At 55.6% G+C, this 12,776-nt stretch overlaps 1 long non-coding RNA gene and 1 pseudogene across 3 annotated transcripts; both read right to left on the bottom strand.

Annotated features, from left to right (window-relative positions):
* Positions 1 to 33: 33 nt before the first annotated feature.
* LOC144954240 (beta-1,3-glucan-binding protein-like) lies at positions 34 to 8,850 on the bottom strand (annotated as a pseudogene). Its single transcript, XR_013641112.1, has 7 exons — positions 8,833 to 8,850; positions 8,603 to 8,724; positions 7,443 to 7,591; positions 3,483 to 3,618; positions 2,734 to 2,920; positions 1,635 to 1,712; positions 34 to 155 (listed from the first exon to the last, which is right to left on the bottom strand). The product of XR_013641112.1 is annotated as a beta-1,3-glucan-binding protein-like (transcript).
* Positions 1,017 to 1,592, bottom strand: LOC144954239 (uncharacterized). Of its 2 annotated transcripts, none has more exons than XR_013641110.1 (3): positions 1,549 to 1,592; positions 1,303 to 1,399; positions 1,017 to 1,076 (listed from the first exon to the last, which is right to left on the bottom strand). It is a non-coding gene; the product is annotated as an uncharacterized LOC144954239 (long non-coding RNA). The 2 variants fall into 2 exon arrangements; XR_013641111.1 differs by lacking the exon at positions 1,549 to 1,592 and adding an exon at positions 1,435 to 1,456.
* Positions 8,851 to 12,776: the final 3,926 nt, after the last annotated feature.

Below are 12,776 nucleotides of genomic sequence, written 5' to 3'. Positions count from 1 at the left end.
CACGAAAGCTTTACATCGAAATTTAACCTCTACCCACTTCGCCACGTATGTCCTCCACCAGGCGTTGAGGTCGGCGCTGGGTCCCCAGTGCAGCACCGAGTCCATCTCGTCCACGCCGTGAGAGACTCCCCCCGAGTCCTTCAGGTCCACGTTGCCTGCACCGCAGTTGGGACGACAAAGCCGCCGGGGGTGAAGGAAAGAGCTCCCTCCTTCATGCACAGCTCCCTCCTTCATGCACAGCTCCTTCCTTTACCCACAGCTCTCTCCTTCACCCACAGCTCTCTCCTTCATCCACAGCTCTCTCCTTCACCCACAGCTCTCTCCTTCATCCACAGCTCCCTCCTTCACCCACAGCTCTCTCCTTCACCCACAGCTCTCTCCTTCATCCACAGCTCCCTCCTTCACCCACAGCTCTCTCCTTCACCCACAGCTCTCTCCTTCACCCACAGCTCCCTCCTTCACCCACAGCTCCCTCCTTCACCCACAGCTCTCTCCTTCACCCACAGCTCCCTCCGTCACCCACAGCTCCCTCCTTCACCCACAGCTCCCTCCTTCACCCACAGCTCTCTCCTTCACCCACAGCTCTCTCCTTCACCCACAGCTCTCTCCTTCACCCACAGCTCCCTCCGTCACCCACAGCTCCCTCCTTCACCCACAGCTCTCTCCTTCACCCACAGCTCTCTCCTTCACCCACAGCTCCCTCCTTCACCCACAGCTCTCTCCTTCACCCACAGCTCTCTCCTTCACCCACAGCTCTCTCCTTCATCCACAGCTCCCTCCTTCACCCACAGCTCCCTCCTTCACCCACAGCTCTCTCCTTCATCCACAGCTCTCTCTTTCACCCACAGCTCCCTCCTTCACCCACAGCTCCCTCCTTCACCCACAGCTCTCTCCTTCACCCACAGCTCTCTCCTTCACCCACAGCTCTCTCCTTCATCCACAGCTCCCTCCTTCACCCACAGCTCTCTCCTTCACCCACAGCTCTCTCCTTCATCCACAGCTCTCTCCTTCACCCACAGCTCTCTCCTTCACCCACAGCTCCCTCCTTCACCCACAGCTCTCTCCTTCACCCACAGCTCCCTCCTTCACCCACAGCTCCCTCCTTCACCCACAGCTCCCTCCTTCACCCACAGCTCCCTCCTTCACCCACAGCTCCCTCCTTCACCCACAGCTCCCTCCTTCACCCACAGCTCTCTCCTTCATCCACAGCTCCCTCCTTCACCCACAGCTCTCTCCTTCATCCACAGCTCCCTCCTTCATCCACTGCTCTCTCCTTCACCCACAGCTCCCTCCTTCATCCACAGCTCCCTCCTTCACCCACAGCTCTCTCCTTCACCCACAGCTCCCTCATTCACCCACAGCTCCCTCCTTCACCCACAGCTCTCTCCTTCACCCACAGCTCCCTCTTCACCCACAGCTCCCTCCTTCACCCACAGCTCCCTCCTTCACCCACAGCTCCCTCCTTCACCCACAGCTCCCTCCGTCACCCACAGCTCCCTCCTTCACCCAGAGCTCTCTCCTTCACCCTCGGCTCTCTCCTTCATCCACAGCTCCCTCCTTCACCCACAGCTCTCTCCTTCACCCACGGCTCCCTCCTGCCGAGCTCGCCCGCCCGCCCACCCCGAGCCACTCACCGCGGGACTCGGCGACTTTGATGTGCCCGGAGAGTGGCCACGAGCCGTAGGCGTTCGTCTTGGGGAGCAGCCAGATGCCTGACCACGGGTAGAGGGGGCGGGAGTGGGCAGGGAGGCGGAGGAGGGAGGGTGGTGGGAGGGAGATGGAGGAGGAGAAGGGAGGGAGATGGAGGGGACAGGAGAGGACAGGAGAGGGGAGGGAGGAGGAGGAGGAGGAGGGAGGAGGTGGAGGAGGGAGGGTGGTGGGAGGAAATGAGAGGGAGGTGGAGGAGAGAGGGTGGGTAGGTGGGGAGATGAGAGGGTGGAGGGAGGGAGATGAGAGGGAGAGTTTTGGGGGGTCGCAGTCGTCACTCCGTGGGGGTGCCCCGTCCCACCCACCCCCTCTCCCCCCCCCCACTCTCCCCCCCCCACCGACTCCCCAGGCCACAGCCAATCACCGGTGGGCAATCATGCTGTGCCCCTCCCACTCCACCCCCCCCTCCCCCCCTCTTTCTCTCCCCCCCCCCAACCGACTCACCTGGCCACAGCCAATCCCCGGTGGGCAATCATGCTGTGCCCCTCCCACTCCAACCCCCCCTCCCCCCCTCTCCCCCCATTCCCCCTCCTCCCCCACCGACTCACCAGGCCACAGCCAATCACCGGTGGGCAATCATGCTGTGCCCCTCCCACTCCACCCCCCCCTCCCCCCCTCTTTCTCTCCCCCCCCCCACCGACTCACCTGGCCACAGCCAATCCCCGGTGAGCATTCATGCTATGCCCCGCCCACTCCACCCCCCCCTCCCCTCCTCTCCCCCCATTCCCCCTCCTCCCCCACCGACTCACCAGGCCACAGCCAATCACCGGTGAGCATTCATGCTATGCCCCGCCCCCCCCCTCCCCCCCCCCCCTCCTCCCCCACCGACTCACCAGGCCACAGCCAATCCCCGGTGAGGCATTCATGCTGTGCCCCTCCCACTCCACCCCCCCCTCACCCCCTCTCCCCCCCTCCTTCCCCCCCCCACCGACTCACCAGGCCACAGCCAATCCCCGTGTGAGCATTCATGCTGTGCCCCTCCCACTCCACCCCCCCTCCCCCCTCTCCCCCCCCCCACCGACTCACCAGGCCACAGCCAATCACCGGTGGGCATCCTCGCGGTGACCTCGAGGCGCCCGTAGGTGAAGGGTGAAGGAGCGAGTCGTGCGGACGCTGGCCGACTGCACGGGGTTCACCACCGTCACGCCCGGGAGGCCCGAGCGCTCGCAGCCGAAGAACGCGACACCCGTGCACTCGTCAGGAGGGTGGAGGCCTGGGGGGGGGGGTGGGTGGGTGAGTGGGTGGTTGGGTGAGTGGGTGGGTGAGTGGGTGGGTGAGTGGGTGGGTGGGTGGGGGGGTGGGTGAGTGGGTGGGGGGTGGTGACCCGAGCGCTCGCAGCCGAAGAACGCAACACCCGTGCACTCGTCAGGAGGCTGTAGGCCTGGGGGGGGGAGGTGGGTGGGTGGGTGAGTGAGTGAGTGGGTGGGTGAGTGAGTGGGTGGGTGAGTGAGTGGGTGGGTGAGTGAGTGGGTGGGTGAGTGAGTGGGTGGGTGAGTGAGTGGGTGGGTGAGTGAGTGGGTGGGTGAGTGAGTGAGTGGGTGAGTGAGTGAGTGGGTGAGTGGGTAAGTGGGTGGGTGAGTGGGTAAGTGGGTGTGTGGGTGAGTGGATGAGTGGGTGGGAGGCTCTCCCTCACCCAACCACCTACTCACTCACCCACCCACTCACCCACCCACCCACTCACCCATCCACCCACTCACTCACCCACCCACCCCACCACCCCCCCCACCACCCCCCCCACCCACCCAACAACCCTCCAGGAAGGCTCTGCCCCTCACCCCAGACGCTGAGTGTTCCCGTGCGAACGAACTCCTCTCCGTAGACCTCCTCCGTGAGCGTGGGGCGGATAAACAGCGTCCCGTTGCGGACGTAGCTGTTTCTCCTGCTGTTGGTGTACTGTTGGAACTCCCACGTCTAGTACATAGACACACACATAGACACACACACATAGACACACACACACATAGACACACATAGACACACACACACATAGACACTCACATAGACACACATAGACACACACACACAGACACACACACACACATAGACACACACACACGTAGCTGTTTCTCCTGCTGTTGGTGTAGTGTTGGAACTCCCACGTCTACATAGACACACACATAGACACAGACACACAGACACACACACACAGACACATAGACACACACACACATAGACACACACACACATAGACACACACACACATAGACACACACACACACATAGCTGTTCCTCCTGCTGTTGGTGTAATGTTGGAACTCCCACGTCTACACAGACACACACACAGACATAGACACACACATAGACACACACACATAGACACACACACATAGACACACACACACAGACACACACACACAGACACACACACAGACACATACAGACACACACACATAGACACACACACATACACACACACACAGACACACACACATAGACACACACACAGACACACACACATAGACACACACAGACAACAACAACCGCCATTCGCCACTAAGTGGCGGTGACGTCACCACGACGCTTGTACCAGGCCAAGTGCACCTTGAGGCCACGTGAAGTGGCGAACGCCCGCTGGCAGGAGGTCACGGGGCAGACCCAGGTGCCACGGGTCGACTGACCGAGATGACCGAGATGACTGGCTGATGCATCACCTGTGCCCCCTACTGTACCAACTTGCTGTGCTTTAGCCACCCGGCACTCCGCTCGTTGTTGTGAGCGTCGCTCCTCCGCCCTCCGTTGTTTCTGGAAGGCGACTGCCTCCAACTGCCCAGTAGCGTCCTTCACGAGCCTCCTCCACAGAGGCCGATCTTGACACCGCTGGTACCAGTCATCGGCAAGTCCACTCAGCTCCACGTCCTCCTGTACCACATCACTCCATCTCTTCTCTAGCCCGTGCCGCGCCCGTTTAGCCCCCTCGATCCGCCCGAACAAAAGCTGTTTAGGCATGCGGTGGCTGGGCATGCGGGCTACATGACTCAGCCAACGCAGCCTTGCCTGCCGGAGGAGCTCACCGATGGGTCTTTGCCCAGATCTTTCAAGGATTTGTAAGCTCCTCACACAATCCAGCCTGGTTAAACCCAGGATTGATCGTAGGCAGGGCCAACTTAAATGTTTCCAACCGGCGAAGATGCTCCATTAGAGGGGGTCCACGTTTCGCAAGCGTAGAGAAGGGAGGGAATGACCGTGGCCGAGAATACCTGAAGCTTCGTGTGGAGCGACAGACCAGGTAGCTTCCACACAGCGTTACGCAACCGATGAAAAGATATTGCCGCTCGACTGATTCGGAGTGAGACCTCTGCTGATAAACTGGAGCCGGTCATGAGCACACTGCCCAGGTATGGGAAACTCTCCACTCTCTCCACAACTGCCCCATCACCAATTGGGAGTTGTGGGGGTGGAGTGTCCGATGGTACAAAATACCCAGGCAGGTGCTTAGTTTTGGTGGGGCTGATGGTAAGGCCCCATCTCTTAGTGGCACACTCCAGTCTCAGCAGCAGCGTCTCCAACTCCTCCTCTGAGTGAGCAGCTATTACCAGATTAGAGTCAGGGTGAGGGTCAGGGTCAGGGTGAGTGTGATGGTGAGGGTGAGTGAGGGTGTGAGTGTGTGTGAGTGTGATGGTGAGTGTGTGTGTGGATGTGTGAGTGTGATGGTGAGTGTGGGTGTGTGTGTGTGAGTGTGATGGTGAGTGTGTGTGTGGGTCTGTGTGTGTAAGTGTGATGGTGAGTGTGAGTGTGATGGTGAGTGTGTGTGTGAGTGAGTGTGAGTGTGATGGTGAGTGAGTGTGGGTGTGAGTGAGTGTGATTGTGAGTGAGTGTGAGTGTCTCACTCCGCCACCAGCCAGGGTGTTCTCATGCTGCCACGTGTCCAGTGAGTGTGTGTGTGAGTGGGTGAGTGTGTGAGTGGGTGAGTGTGTGTGTGAGTGAGTGGGTGAGTGAGTGTGTGAGTGAGTGTGTTAGTGTGTGAGTGTGTGAGTGTGAGTGTGTGAGTGTGTGAGTGAGTGTGTGAGTGTGTGAGTGGGTGAATGAGTGTTAGTGTGGGTCTGTGTGTGTGAGTGTGATGGTGAGTGTGGGTGTGAGTGTGATGGTGAGTGTGTGTGTGGGTCTGTGTGTGTGAGTGTGATGGTGAGTGTGGGTGTGAGTGTGATGGTGAGTGTGTGTGTGGGTCTGTGTGTGTGAGTGTGATGGTGAGTGTGGGTGTGAGTGTGATGGTGAGTGTGTGTGTGGGTCTGTGTGTGTGAGTGTGATGGTGAGTGTGGGTGTGAGTGTGATGGTGAGTGTGTGTGTGGGTCTGTGTGTGTGAGTGTGATGGTGAGTGTGGGTGTGAGTGTGATGGTGAGTGTGTGTGTGGGTCTGTGTGTGTGAGTGTGATGGTGAGTGTGTGTGTGGATGTGAGTGAGTGTCTCACTCCACCACCAGCCAGGGTGTTCTCATGCTGCCACGTGTCCAGTGAGTGTGTGTGTGAGTGTGATGGTGAGTGTGTGAGTGAGTGTGTGAGTGATGGTGAGTGAGTGTGTGAGTGTGTGTGTGTGTGAGTGGGTGAGTGAGTGAGTGGGTGTGTGTGTGAGTGGGTGAGTGTGTGAGTGGGTGAGTGTGTGTGTGAGTGAGTGGGTGAGTGAGTGTGTGAGTGAGTGTGTTAGTGTGTGAGTGTGTGAGTGTGAGTGTGTGAGTGTGTGAGTGAGTGTGTGAGTGTGTGAGTGGGTGAGTGAGTGTGTGTGTGGGTCTGTGTGTGTGAGTGTGATGGTGAGTGTGGGTGTGAGTGTGATGGTGAGTGTGTGTGTGGGTCTGTGTGTGTGAGTGTGATGGTGAGTGTGGGTGTGAGTGTGATGGTGAGTGTGTGTGTGGGTCTGTGTGTGTGAGTGTGATGGTGAGTGTGTGTGTGGATGTGAGTGAGTGTCTCACTCCACCACCAGCCAGGGTGTTCTCATGCTGCCACGTGTCCAGTGAGTGTGTGTGTGAGTGTGATGGTGAGTGTGTGAGTGTGTGAGTGAGTGTGTGAGTGATGGTGAGTGAGTGTGTGAGTGTGTGTGTGTGTGAGTGGGTGAGTGAGTGAGTGGGTGTGTGTGTGAGTGGGTGAGTGTGTGAGTGGGTGAGTGTGTGTGTGAGTGAGTGGGTGAGTGAGTGTGTGAGTGAGTGTGTTAGTGTGTGAGTGTGTGAGTGTGAGTGTGTGAGTGTGTGAGTGAGTGTGTGAGTGTGTGAGTGGGTGAGTGAGTGTGTGTGTGGGTCTGTGTGTGTGAGTGTGATGGTGAGTGTGGGTGTGAGTGTGATGGTGAGTGTGTGTGTGGGTCTGTGTGTGTGAGTGTGATGGTGAGTGTGGGTGTGAGTGTGATGGTGAGTGTGTGTGTGGGTCTGTGTGTGTGAGTGTGATGGTGAGTGTGGGTGTGAGTGTGATGGTGAGTGTGTGTGTGGGTCTGTGTGTGTGAGTGTGATGGTGAGTGTGGGTGTGAGTGTGATGGTGAGTGTGTGTGTGGGTCTGTGTGTGTGAGTGTGATGGTGAGTGTGTGTGTGGATGTGAGTGAGTGTCTCACTCCACCACCAGCCAGGGTGTTCTCATGCTGCCACGTGTCCAGTGAGTGTGTGTGTGAGTGTGATGGTGAGTGTGTGAGTGAGTGTGTGAGTGATGGTGAGTGAGTGTGTGAGTGTGTGTGTGTGAGTGGGTGAGTGAGTGAGTGGGTGAGTGTGTGAGTGAGTGAGTGAGTGAGTGATGGTGAGTGATGGTGTGTGGGTGAGTGTCTCACTCCACCACCAGCCAGGGTGTTCTCATGCTGCCACGTGTCCAGGTCGAACTTCTCCCAGAGCTCCTCCAGCACGAGGCCGTTGCAGGGAGCGGCCGTCTGGTCGCAGGAGGCCGGGCACGGGAACGTGGAGCACGCGGGGGGCACTGCGTCTGGGGGGGGGGCGTTGGTGACAACAACAACAACAAACATCATCGTCATCGTCACAAGCATAGTCACACAGTCACTCACCCGCTTACTCACCCACTCACTCATTCACCCACTCATTCACTCACTCACCCACTCACTCACTCACACACCCACCTGCCCACTCACCCACTCACTCATCCACCCACTCATCCACCCACCCACTCACTCACCCACCCACTCATCCACCCATCCACTCACTCACCCACCCACTCATCCACCCACCTACTAACTTACCCACCCACTCATCCACCCACTCTTCCACCCACCCACTCACTCACCCACTCACTCACACACCCACCCACTCACTCAACCACTCATCCACTCACTCACCCACTCACTCACCCACCCACCCCCACCCAACACCACCACCACCCCCCCATCACCGCAGTGAGTGTAGGCGTCACAGCTGAGTCTGCTTGTACCACCACCACCCCCACCACCACCACCACCACCCCCACCACCACCACCACCACCACCACCCCCACCACCACCCCCACCACCACCACCACCACCACCCCCACCACCACCCCCACCACCCCCACCACCACCACCACCCCCACCACCACCACCACCCCCACCACCCCCACCACCACCACCACCCCCACCACCACCACCACCACCCCCACCCCCACCACCACCCCCACCCCCACCACCACCACCACCCCCACCACCACCCCCACCCCCACCACCACCACCACCCCCACCACCACCACCCCCACCACCACCCCCACCCCCACCACCACCACCACCCCCACCACCCCCACCCCCACCACCACCACCACCCCCACCACCACCCCCACCACCACCCCCACCACCCCCACCCCCACCCCCACCACCACCCCCACCACCCCCACCCCCACCACCCCCACCACCACCACCCCCACCACCACCACCCCCACCACCACCACCCCCACCACCACCACCCCCATCACCGCAGTGAGTGGAGGTGTCACAGCTGGGTCTGCTGCTTGTACCCAGCAGCGTGGCGAGCACCACGGACACGAGCAGCAGCAGCAGCGCGCTCACAGACATCCACACGTGGTGGGCATGGCAAGCCATCACGTGTCACCTGCGGTGGACAACAACAACAACAACAACATCAGTATCAACAATATCAACAACAACATCAACAACAACAACATCAGCAACAACATCACCAACATCAACAACAACATCAACAACAACAACATCAGCATCAACAACATCAACAACAACATCATCAGCATCAACAACAACATCAACAACATCAACAACATCAACAACATCAACATCGACAACATCAACAACAACAACAACATCAGAATCACCAACATCACCATCATCAACAACATCAACAACAACAACATCAACAACAACACCAGCATCAACAACAACATCAAGATCGACAACAACAACATCAACAACAACATCAACAACAACAACATCGACAACAACATCAACAACAACATCAACAACAACATCAGAATCACCAACATCACCATCATCAACAACATCAACAACATCAACAACAACATCAAAAACAACATCAACATCGACAACATCGACAACATCAACAACAACAACATCAACAACAACAACATCGACAACAACATCAACAACAACATCAACAACATCAACAATAACAACATCGACAACAACATCGACAACAACATCAACAACATCAACAATAACAACATCGACAACAACATCGACAACAACATCAACAACAACATCAACAGCAACAACATCAGAATCACCAACATCACCATCATCAACAACATCAACAACATCAACAACAACATCAAAAACAACATCAACATCGACAACATCGACAACATCAACAACAACAACAACATCGACAACAACATCAACAACAACATCAACAACAACATCAGAATCACCAACATCACCATCATCAACAACATCAACAACATCAACAACAACATCAAAAACACCAACAACAACATACAGACACAAACTAAGTCAGGCTGAGATTCTCATAACCCAGCAACCCAACGATCCCCATGGCAACGGTTGCCAAGGTAACGGAACCACCAACCACCTCCCACTCCGTAACCCAGCTACCCAGCGATCCCCATGGCAACGGTTGCCAAGGTAACGGAGCCACCACTCACCTCCCACTCCTCAACCCAGCTACCCAACGATCCCCATGGCAACGGTTGCCAAGGTAACGGAGCCACCACTCACCTCCCACTTCTTAACGCAGCTACCCAGCGATCCCCATGGCAACGGTTGCCAAGGTAATAGAGCCACCACTCACCTCCCAATCCGTAACCCAGCCACCCCCCCCCCATGGCAACGGTTGCCAAGGTCACGGCGCCACCACTCACCTCCCACTCCATAACCCAGCCACCCCCCCATGGCAACGGTTGCCAGGGTAACTGCGCCACCACTCACCTCCCAACCGTAACCCAGCCACCCAGCGATCCCCATGGCAACGGTTGCCAAGGTAACGGCGCCACCACTCACCTCCCAACCGTAACCCAGCCACCCAGCGATTCCCATGGCAACGGTTGCCAAGGTAACGGCGCCACCACTCACCTCGCTGCAGAGTGTAGGGGAGCAGGCGGTGAGGGCTGAATGGGTCAGCGGAGACGATGCAGAGACACTGAGACCCACGGCTCACTTATAGTGGGGACAGGGGGCGGGGCTAGGGTGGGGGGGAGAGGTGGGGGTTGGGGGACATAGGGGGTGGGGGTGGGCTGTGGGGGAGATAGGGGGTGGGGGCTAGGGGTGAAGGATAGGGGTGGGGGCTAGGGTGGGGGGGCTAGTGTGGGGGGGAGGGGAGGGGGAGAGGGGTGGGGGCTAGGGGTGGGGGGCTAGCGATAGGGGGTGGGGGGCTAGGGATAGGGGGTGGGGGCTAGGGGTGGGGGTGGGGGGGTTCAAGGTACGAGGTGTGGGGGTCACGAGGAGGTCACGGATTGGCGCTGCGATACTGAACCAGGTAACTCACCTGGCAGATCACACAGACAAAGCTCCCCCAGGTAGCTTTTAGACTAACATTGCCTATAGACTAACACTGCCCATAGACTAACACTGCCCATAGACTAACATTGCCCATAGACTAACACTGCCCATAGACTAACACTGCCCATAGATTAACACTGCCCATAGACTAATATTGCCCATAGACTAACATTGCCCATAGACTAACACTACCCATATACTAACATTGCTCATAGACTAACACTGCCCATAGACTAACACTGCCCATAGACTAACATTGCCCATAGACTAACATTGCCCATAGACTAACATTGCTCATAGACTAACATTGCCCACAGACTAACACTGCCCATATACTAACATTGCCCATAGACTAACATTGCCCACAGACTAACACTACCCATATACTAACATTGCCCATAGACTAACACTGCCCATAGACTAACATTGCCCATATACTAACACTGCCCATAGACTAACATTGCCCATAGACTAACATTGCCCATAGACTAACATTGCCCATAGACTAACATTGCCCACAGACTAACACTGCCCATATACTAACATTGCCCATAGACTAACACTACCCATAGACTAACATTGCCCATAGACTAACATTGCCCACAGACTAACATTGCCCATAGACTAACACTGCCCATAGACTAACATTGCCCATATACTAACACTGCCCATAGACTAACATTGCCCATATACTAACACTGCCCATAGACTAACATTGCCCACAGACTAATATTGCCCATAGACTAACACTGCCCACAGACTAACATTGCCCATAGACTAACACTGCCCATAGACTAACACTGCCCATATACTAACACTGCCCATAGACTAACATTGCCCACAGACTAACATTGCCCATAGACTAACACTGCCCATAGACTAACACTGCCCATAGACTAACACTGCCCATAGATTAACACTGCCCATAGACTAACATTGCCCATATACTAACACTGCCCATAGACTAACATTGCCCATAGACTAACATTGCCCATAGACTAACATTGCCCATAGAATAACATTGCCCACAGACTAACACTGCCCATATACTAACATTGCCCATAGACTAACATTGCCCACAGACTAACACTACCCATATACTAACATTGCCCATAGACTAACACTGCCCATAGACTAACATTGCCCATATACTAACACTGCCCATAGACTAACATTGCCCATAGACTAACATTGCCCATAGACTAACACTGCCCACAGACTAACATTGCCCATAGACTAACATTACCCATAGCCTAACACTGCCCATAGACTAACATTGCCCATATACTAACACTGCCCACAGACTAACACTGCCCATAGACTAACACTGCCCATAGACTAACACTGCCCATAGACTAACACTGCCCATAGACTAACACTGCCCACAGACTAACACTGCCCATAGACTAACACTGCCCATATACTAACACTGCCCATAGACTAACATTGCCCACAGACTAACATTGCCCATAGACTAACACTGCCCATAGACTAACACTGCCCATATACTAACACTACCCATAGACTAACATTGCCCATAGACTAACATTGCCCATAGACTAACACTGCCCATAGACTAACACTGCCGATATACTAACACTGCCCATAGACTAACATTGCCCACAGACTAACATTGCTCATAGACTAACACTGCCCATAGACTAACACTGCCCATATACTAACACTGCCCATAGACTAACATTGCCCACAGACTAACATTGCCCATAGACTAACACTGCCCATAGACTAACACTGCCCATATACTAACACTGCCCATAGACTAACATTGCCCATAGACTAACACTACCCATAGACTAACATTGCACATAGACTAACACTGCCCACAGACTAACATTGCCCATAGACTAACACTGCCCACAGACTAACATTGCCCATAGACTAACACTGCCCATAGACTAACATTGCCCATAGACTAACACTGCCCACAGACTAACACTGCCCATAGACTAACATTGCCCATAGACTAACACTGCCCACAGACTAACATTGCCCACAGACTAACACTGCCCATAGACTAACATTGCCCACAGACTAACATTGCTCATAGACTAACATTGCCCATAGACTAACATTGCCCATAGACTAACACTGCCCATATACTAACATTGCCCATAGACTAACATTGCCCATATACTAACATTGCCCATATATTAACACTGC

This window comes from Lampetra fluviatilis, unplaced genomic scaffold (assembly GCF_964198595.1).
Source record: "Lampetra fluviatilis unplaced genomic scaffold, kcLamFluv1.1 SCAFFOLD_958, whole genome shotgun sequence".
NCBI lineage: Eukaryota > Metazoa > Chordata > Hyperoartia > Petromyzontiformes > Petromyzontidae > Lampetra > Lampetra fluviatilis.
This window is presented reverse-complemented; position numbering and strand designations above follow the sequence as displayed.